We start from the raw sequence: 9,967 nt of genomic DNA, 5'->3' as shown, positions 1-9,967 counted from the left end.
TTGTTCTTTTTAAGTTTTTCCCCATCATTTCCAAAATTCAAGGAAATTTCTGTCATTATGTTATTTCCTAGAACAGAACTGAAAATTCTCCATCAGTTTACAGTCAGTTTATAGTTCCTTCTTTTGTCCATGATTGTAGTTAATGTTTTTCTGAATGTGCTTAATACTTGTGGGCATATGTTCATGTCTGTGCATTGAAAGATTAGATTCTATTAAGAAATTCCATTATTTGGGGTCTGGCTTTGTTTATTAGTGTCCTTCCAATAGATTCTAAGCAAGCCTTATGATGCTCTTTAAGCCTGTGGTTATTATCACCCTTCCTTCACTAGATGGCAACCTAAGCCAAGGTTTACTGTGAGTCAGCATCCAGGGCAGACCCAGAAGTTTGGGCAGATGTGTCCAGGGCTATGCCTCACTTTGCTGAGTCAGAATCCAACCCCAAGGCAATTTACCTTTTGCACCTATTTACCTCTCCTTCCTCAGAGAGGACAATAACTCTCTTTATACTGTACTACCTGGTGATGGAGAGGAAATAAAGAAGTCCCAAAAAGACTGTAGTGGGTCATATTAAAAGCTGATAGCCACTAAGACTAGCAGGAAGACAAGACCCCATGCCTCCTGCTAAGTTTTTTGTGGCCTAAGGATTGGCCAGTAATGATATGGAGCAAGTCCATGATCACACCAGGGCTAAGAACCGTTTCCTGACAACAGGGTGGGGTCCAGAGCTTACATCCACAGGCACCAACATAGAATCCTGTGGGCCATTCTCTGTCATTCAAAGTTCTGTACTTATCCCCCCATCTCTTGATAACCAGCAGAGAGTCTGTCTCCATGCTACACTGCCTAAGGATAGGGGAAGGATAGTTTCTTTCTGATTTGGGACAGAAACCGGTAAGTCCAGCGGTGAGCATGGTTCCTCCAAAGCTGGTGGTAAACGTAGTTCCGCCATGTTGGAAAGCTGAGGTGGGCAGAGCCAGCAGCAACAGCTGCCATTTCAGTCTTAGTAATGCTGAAGTTTAAAGCAAGAGGTTCACAATAAGGCAGATTCAGATGAAATAGTTTACAATGTGTGTAAATGTGTATGTAGGCTTGGAAGAGAGACAAAAAGGAATATATGTAGTTATATAGTTTTAAAAGATAAAGTCTTTAGAGAGACAGTAAAAGTAGTATAAAAAGTAAGCCACGTTAAGATGGATATTACACAGAGAATCTGGATTGTGTTGTCTTTGGGATTTTTAACTGCAGAAAGACTTTTGTTTGTAAAGGCTGCTCAGGTAAACCAACATGTATATTTTAAAGGTACCTTGACTTCAAAATTTGGATCTAAGGGTATGTTGCTTTGGAAAGGAGGCTCTGCTTTTGTTTTCACAGAAAACCAGAGGCTATGGATTTGTTCCAGATTAAGATACATCAGGTTTGACCAGCCAAGACCCCCTGAAAGGTCTCTGATGATACCATGGCCCAGATGATCCAACATCCAGAACGGTTTCAAGGCAACTAACTGGCTCAGATAATAACATTTCTTAGCTGTCAGACTGACAATAAAGTGGATCTCACCTGAAACTTACATCTACTAAGATCAGTGCAGCCCTGAGACATACACCAGGGCCATGCTTCAACCAGTCCACCCTGTTGGGGTTTTAGGATCTGCTGGAAGTGTTGAGGCAGAGACCATATCAATGGCCACAACTCTGGAGTCAGGGGCCATGAGATTCTGCCCTGTACCGGACTCTACCGATGTGAGCCCACATATTGCCCTCTACCTCCCCAAGTAGGTGGTTCTCCATTCTGAACTGCTTGTAGTTGGGGAAGGGATGCCATGGTTGATGCAACTGGTTTTTTTTCTACTTTCTTTTTATTTTATTCCTACTTTATTCGATTTTTTCTTATAATTTTATTAAACCCAATATTATTATCTCTCATTTGCCTTAAGTGCTGTTATGTTTTAAAAATTGTTTAAGGGTTTGGGATTTAGCTCAATGGTAGAGCACTTGCCTAGCAAGCTCAAGGCCCTGGGTTCGATCCTCAGCTCAAAAACAAACAAACAAAATAAAAGTTGTTTAAATTGATGTTTTCATGAGGAGCCTATCACTAGAAGATTTTATTCCAACATCTTTCTGTGTCCTACAGCAAAAATAAGATGATTTTCAGCCTGAGCCATACTTGCCACAGTCCAAGAAAACACAAAAGTAGGGAGAGTCCTTCCCAGAAATCAGGAGACTTTTAAGATCAGAAAAGTATCATGCAGGCAGTAGCGCCCAATAACCTTCCAGTAGCTTCCTTCTATGAGGGAATGTTAACAGTCAGCAAGCTCAATAAACCTGATGGTCATGGACTTCTGCAAGCAAGTGCAGATGATCTGATGAAGATAGCCACTCTCTTTTGCTCAGAGGACCACATTTTATAACAGCAATTTAGACAGAACCTTGTATCAACATAAAATTTAAAATGAGCTGGTAATGTAGGCCATCATTAATGGCCTTGCCATCACTACATGTATGAAGCCCTGGGTTCCAAACTCCACAACAACAAAAACAAACAAAAAATTGTTCATGAGAACTAGTGGCTCACTTGGTCAGTAAGACCAAGTGGGGAGTGCAACCCCAAAAGTCAGACAGTCATAGCAAAGGTCCTCCTGTCTCCAAGCACGTCCCCTGAGGCTCCTAGACATGGAAAATGAAGTCCAAAGAGAGATAGACTCACGTCTACTGTGGGACAGACTAGATCCATAGGCCTCCACTAAATGGAAAAGGACTTGAGTAAAATAAGACAAAGTGCTTTTTCAGGGTAATTGACAGGCAGGCTGCTTTAGAAGGAAGTAAACAACCTTCCTGTCACTGCTGAGGCAATCCAGGCCAAAAAAATTATAGATGAGTTCTAAAACACTCTGACCTTGTCTTTGGCTCACAATCCCTGACCAATTCTATGTGGAATGGCTAGGTGATTCAGAAAGACCTGAGGGACTGACTGACCTCCTTCCCTAGAGGTTCACAATGGAGCAGCAGTAGCATTCATTAGTGCTCTAATCAGAGCCTTAATTGCCAGAGTCTTTCTAGGCCTCTGTACTGGGTGCCAGCATGGTGCACAGTCACCCTCCTGCATCTTCCAGCAAGGCTTCCAGGCAGCAAAAATCTTCCCCAAGACATTTACATTCCACCTTCTCTCCCTCCCCCTCCCAATGATCTCAGGAAATTGATTTTAATCTTCTAAGCTCCTGTTGCTTAGCAGCAGAAGCCTGCTCCTAGCAACCAGGAACCACAAAAGATACAGCCAAAAGTGGCTGCTGTTTGGGCCCTGCTCTTGCTCAACCACTGACTGTCACATCCTTGGTGCTTCTTCTCTTACATGGTGAGTATTAAGAGGCTGATTGCGCTGGGCGGTGGTGGCGCACACCTTTAATCTCAGCACTCGGGAGGCAGAGCCAGGCGGATCTCTGTGAGTTCAAGGGCAGCCTGAGCTACAGAGTGAGATCCAGGAAGGCACCAAAACTATACAGAGAGAAACCCTGTCTCTAAATAAATAAATAAATAAATAATTTTTTTTTTAAGAAAAAAGAGGCTGATTGCTCAGGCAGCTGAATGACCTTACCCAATACCAACCTGCCAGCCCAGAGCCCTCTTTGAATCAAATTTTCCAAGACAACACAATACAACTGGTGATGGCAACAGTGTGGCTGTTGTTGGTTTTAGCAGAGCTCTTACCTTGCAAGGAAAAGTCACAGAACACAACAAAACCCACTAACAAGAGTTTTATTAGGGGGCTGGAGAGATGGCTCAGAGGTTAAGAGCACTGGCTGCTCTTCCAGAGGTCCTGAGTTCAATTCCCAGTAACTACATGGTGGCTCACAACCATCTGTAATGATATCTGGCACCCTCTTCTGGTGTGCAGGCATTCATACAGGCAAAATATTGTATACAAAATAAATAAATCTTTAAAAAAAAAAAAAAGAAGAAGAGTTTTATTAAGACAAGGAGAAAGGAATAGATGTGTTCCGGCCTGCTGAAAGGACACGTGAAAAGGAAAGGGAGGGGATATGGGATCCACCCTTTAAGGACCACCCCACGCATGTGCAGAGGGGCCCACGTGGCTACTCCACACATGCACAGAGGTCATGTAGTCATGCCACGCACGATTTACATGACCACACAGCACATGGGTTATGTAGGATGGATGACCTGGAAATGACTAGGCAGAAATAACTAAGTGTCCCACCGGGGCATGTGCAACCATGTGGCTGTGGTTGGAATTCCTATCATCCTGGACTCTTTGTTTTTATAATAGATGGCGGATGAGTAGGTGTGGGGCATCATTTCTTCCAAAAACTGCTTCCAGCTGACTTGGTGGGTGTCAGTTGGCTCTTGGAGGGATAGGGAAGGGGACTTCTGAGGTAGATGGGGGTCCTGGGATGGTGAGCTATCATCTGCCACCCTGGAGTTGTCCATCTTTCCTGGCTTGAAACTCTTTGGCTGCTTTTGTCTGACAGGATACTGGTGAGACAGAGAAAAGCTTAGGAAAAAGAATCATTATTTTAATTTTTAGGGGGGGTGTTCCCCAGGGTGCGAGAGGGTGTCCTAAGACCAGGAAGGTTTGAGTTTGGCACTTATCTCGAAGTAGATCCGACCTGTGTAGATGGATTTAAGATGGTTTCTGGGGGCTGGAGAGATGGCTCAGAGGTTAAGAACACTGGCTTTTCTTCCAGAGGTACTGAGTTCAATTCCCAGCACCCACATGGTGACTCACAACCATCTGTAATGAGATCTGGTGCCCTCTTCTAGAATGCAGGGATACATGCAGATAGAACACTGTATACATAATAAATTTAAAAAAAAAAAAAAAAGATGGTTTCTGGAGCTTAGGAAAAGTTTTAAGCATATTAAGAAGCAGCCATGAGAAAATTAAAGACTTGGGCTGGTGACCATTGCGGTGTTTAGTACTCTGCTTAATTTTTACCTGAGATAAGCTTTATTGGAGACAGATTATTTTAAGGCACCTGTTTCCTTTATTAGTTTAGCATCCAGGAGACACAGGTGATCAGTTGTTGAGAGCATTTAACAGTAGTAGATGCTTATATTAAAGTCTAGTTTTTTTTGCAGAACCCAGACCCTTTTTGGTCTGGAGGTATAAATACCTTTTAACTGTGACTGTTCCTTTACCACCTAGGTATATATTTGATAGTCCTTGGGCTCCGGCTCTATGGTGATCCTGTAACAATTAGCTGAGTAGTTAATTAGAAGAGGGAAGCAGGAAGAGAAAATCTTGTGGGGTGAGATATTCTTCTGGAATTGGGGACAAGGCTGTGAATCCTGAGGTCCTCTGGAACTTGAGAGAGAGCCAGGCCCTGTCTGTGTGCACGAGGTTGAGAAGCACTGCTGACAGGTCTGGAGTGAGGCCTATGGAGGGAGCAATGAAATGAAAGCTCCTATCTTAGCTGGAAAATCTCTTCCCATTAAGTAACCCTGAAAGTACAATTAAGTCTGGGGAGGGGGGCAAGGCTGTCCCCCTACCCCAAAAATAGGGAAATGAGAGGGATAGGTGGGACCCCAAAACTACCTCAGGACTAAGTAAGTGGCTCAGTGTCCAACAGGAAGGAAACAGATCACCACTGCTGCATCCTGGGTTCCCTGCCAGCCTGTGGCCAAGCCTAGGAGGTCTGCTGGAGGTCTTAGTTTGATGTCCTCACGTCGCTGGGTGCCTGGGGGGCAGTCAGCTGACCAGTTATCTCTCTAGGTGGCACTTTGAACAAGGCTCAATTGATGGCCAGGCAGGGGACATCTAAGGCATTTCTCAAAGGAAGAATGGAACTACGAGGAGGAACATCCATGTCCTATGACTGCAGCCAAAAGAAAAAACAATTAAAAATTAAAATAACACACAGGATCCCAGGCTCCTATCCCGGGTGTCCCCAGGATAGGTAGTCTGTGGATCGACATAAATTATCAGCACAAATTACTGGAACTACCATGACAGAAGGGGTAAGAGCTGGACTACATACTGGAGGACTCCCCAGGAGTCCAAACAGCATTCAGTACTTCATCAAGAGAGAATGTGTCGTGGTACGCAGCCAAGGACCCCCTGGGGGTCCGCCATGAGGAATATATATCAGGCTACAGTCTCCGGAAATGGCGAGGAATCAGAAAGAGAAAACTCACCAATCTGGTTGTGTAGAGTGGTCCCAGTGGCTGGGCAAATGAAAAAAAGGTGGAGCAGGCAGTCACAGGTCCAATAAACTGAGGTACAGGACTCCAGATGCAGAACCCCGGATGCAGAGCACTGGAAGAGCCTGTCTTGTCATGGTGCCAATGTTAAAAATGATAAGCAGTGCTGGATAACATGGGGAAAGGTCATGAGGCACAAGCCACGACAAAACCCAGGATAGAGCTTCATTAGGAGGAAGGGGGTGGACAAAAGAACCAGGCCTAGGGAGAAGCACATGCAGAGAGAGAGAGAGAGAACAGAGAAGAGATAGTGTGGGAAGAGAGAACAGAGAAGGGAGGAGGGGGTTCTGTATCCAGCTTTTTGAGGAGCAGGTGGGCTTGTGGAGCTACGTCACACATGCACTGATTGCGTGGCCACGCATGTAATCAATCACCAGCGCACACTGATGACTTAAGACACAAGACCCCTTGCTTAGATCCAGAACTGGGCATGTGCGGTCATGTAGCTGCAGTGGGGGCAGAATCCTAACAGCTGTAGTTATAAATCACTTTAACTGAAATGTACAGAAGTTGCTAATTGTGTGTTGTAGGGCTCTTGGCTGACTGGATGGGAGTGGACTCTTGTTACCCTGGGTGACAGCAACTCCCACCTGGGGTAGGTGGGTACAGGATAATCCCAGATCATTGACGTTGGAGGGGACTAGGGAACACACAAGATAAATCACTCCTAAAGATATGCAAGTGTATTGGTGAAATTATTAAGGCCACTCCATGTAGTTAAAAGGGAGGTTTATTTTGTAGGGTAACTTCCAAATGAAGGGGTAGGTTGCAGGGTCTGGCAAAGGTATAGCACAGCCCGGCTAGCTCAGTCGGTAGAGCATGAGACTCTTAATCTCAGGGTCGTGGGTTCGAGCCCCACGTTGGGCGCCAGATATTGGTGAAATTATTAAGGCCACTCCACGTAGTTAAAAAGGAGGTTTATTTTGTAGGGTAACTTACAAATGAAGGGGTAGGTTGCAGGGTCTGGCAAAGGTATAGCACAGTCCGGCGGTGTTCTCTGGAGAACTCTGCTCGGTCTGCCTCCTGCGTCCAGCGTCCTCGAACCAAGAGAGCGACCTCCCCTTGATCCTCGGTCTTCCGCTCCCTCCTCTGCCCCGCCTTGTGGGCGTGATCATTACTGAAACCTCAATGGGGGTTGGAACTTCCAGGCCAATGCTGGGATGGCTATCCACTACACAACTGAGATTCTGGAATATTTTAGGCGTACATACCTAAGCCTGAAGGAATGCAACATAGAATCAACCAACATTATCAGCTTCCCTGTTAGGCCAACAGGCAATGCCTCTCCCTGGTGTGACAGCAAGACAAGGTTGCCCAGCCTTGACGAAGGCCTTTCCTTCAGCCTTCTGAGACAGTTCCAGGACAACAAGATGGTCTCCTGGGGAGAATTACTACATGGTAACCAGATTTCCCAGAATTTTAGAAATAGTTAAGAGTTCAGAAGCACCAGGAGAGACCTTTCCAGAATTTGACTCTGTGTAGTGCTAAGGGACATTTTCCCAGAGTTCCCGAATTTTCACAGAAACAGCCCTTGAAGGCATCCTCAGGAGCAGAGAGGGCCCTGGCAGTAAGAACAGAAAAGGAGGCACAGGAAACTAACACCAGGGACTGACAGCCACCTCTTCCCCCAGGTTCAGCTCAGGCTCCTTCCTGCCTCTTGGCAGATTTCTTGCTTCTCTCCCTCCCTTTCTCCTGAGGTAAGGGCTTTGGCCTCTGTCTTCCACTGCCCAGCACGAAAACCTGCCTCCACAGGCTGAGAGGAGCATCATGCATGCCCCCAGAATGAGAGGGCTGAAGTGAGGGGCACCCTAGCTGTCTCCTGGCACAACCTGCCGCCTGCAAAGCCACAGTGCTGCTAGAGCACCCAGACACATAGAAGGCTCTTGTCACCTCTGTGGAGGTTCTTCGCCATGCCTTCCCAAGGGGGTCAGGTAAGCATTGGATCCCTAGGATTTCAGGATGCAGTCCAGAACTCTTGTCACTCAGCCTTGATGTCATTATAGGGCCTAAGATGAGTGTTATCCTACAACATCACCAAGTACTGAATGTCAAGTGTCTGACATCCCATCAATGTCAGAAAATGCACTGTTGTGGTTTTTCCAGTGGGCAGCCCTAGAAGATTCTGTCTCCTCCCCCAAGTAACACCAAATAAGGTTGCACAGCCAGGCAGTGGTGGCACACGTCTTTAATCCCAGCACTGAAGAGGCAGAGGCAGGTGGATCTCTGTGAGTTCGAGGCCATCCTGGTCTATGTAGTGAGTTCCAGGACAGCCAGGGCTGTATAATAGAGTGACCATCTCTTAAAAAAAAAGAAAAAGAAATGCCTGTCTCTTGTCCTCTGAGAGAGTCCTAGAACAGGACAGTGACCTGTGGAGAATTTCCACAGTGCACACATTTTTCACGTATTCCTCCAGAATAGACTGAGTGAGTGACAGGAACCACTGATCCACAGGATCTCTGAGACCTGTGAGAGCTGTGCCTTTTCAAAGATCAGCACAGTCCCCCTTCCTCTGGCCTCATGCCTGGCCCACCTCTCTCCTCCTAGGTGTTTGTCCTTGGGTACATGTGCCTCACTCTCCCATGAAGCTTGAAGACTACAGGGACCTTGACTCTTGGGTGTCTGTGCCCCCCAGTCCAGTGAGAACCCAGAGACATTGGGAAGATGTTTCCCAAATGGGGCCAACTGCCTGTTTGCCTGAGTGAAGGGCCTCCTTGGGAGAGAGGTAGGCTACAATTACAAGCCTGTCTCTGGGGAGAAAACCCAGTCTGTATGCAAGACCAGCCATCAGACACTCTGGAGTGATCGACAATGGTCCCTCTTGTCCCCAGAACATGTCAGAGAGTATATGGAACAGCCTGGACCTAGGTATCTTGAAGAAAATACCATTCATTGGCTTCCTCTGAGGGCCACAGGAAGTCAATCTCCATTCAGGAAGACACTGTAGAGTCAACTCTCTGTCCTGGGGGTGAGGGGCTTTCTCAGCTTGCAGGACAAAAGCCTGCTCTGGCTGAAGAGGCCCAGCAACAGGTCCTGGTCTCTGCTCTAACAGTATGCTGCTTTGGAACCTTGGATGGGCCACTTCCTCTCCCAGGGTCTGTTTCCTTATCTTTACGGTGAAGACGCCAGAGAATCACCAAGGCCCTCATGGGAGGGAGCTTTGAGGTCTCTACAATCTCAGCCAAAGAGCCATACACACTCCCTGGTACATAAATGGTGCCTGGGTTTTAATAACCTTCCTGTCAGGGAGGGTCTTCCTGCCTGCTTCCTACTGTCTCTGAGCCTTGTTTCCTCTGGCCAAGTCGTGTGTCTAGATAAGGATATTGATTGTCTCCTAAATGCCTGCATCGGTGACAGGCATTTTCCCCAGCACAACAGCACCTTGCTTTTGAGCCCCATGCTTCAGGAGAAGCAGCCTCCAGGAAGCATGTAGATGAGTCATCATGGGGCAGGCTGGCTACTTGTCATTCAACCAGAAGGTGAAGGCAGGGAGATACAGAGTTCACAGTCATCCTCAAACACATAAGTTTGTGACAGCCCAGGATTTATGAGAAGCTGTCTCAAAATCAATAAAAGAATTAGTGAAACCCACCTCAGGAATCTCCAGAGGGGAGAAAGGACGGACACACACACACACACACACACACACACACGCACGCACGCACGCACGCACGCACGCACAACAGGAGAAGAGGTCATAAACATATCAGATACTGACACCAGGAGCCTGAGCACACATGCACACACGCACACAC

General features: G+C 46.5%; 1 non-coding gene across 1 annotated transcript; it reads left to right on the top strand.

Moving 5' to 3' along the window:
• Positions 1–7,009: 7,009 nt before the first annotated feature.
• Trnak-cuu lies at positions 7,010–7,082 on the top strand. Its single transcript has one exon. It is a non-coding gene; the product is annotated as a tRNA-Lys (tRNA).
• Positions 7,083–9,967: the final 2,885 nt, after the last annotated feature.

Source organism: Onychomys torridus, chromosome X, assembly GCF_903995425.1.
Source record: "Onychomys torridus chromosome X, mOncTor1.1, whole genome shotgun sequence".
NCBI lineage: Eukaryota > Metazoa > Chordata > Mammalia > Rodentia > Cricetidae > Onychomys > Onychomys torridus.
This window is presented reverse-complemented; position numbering and strand designations above follow the sequence as displayed.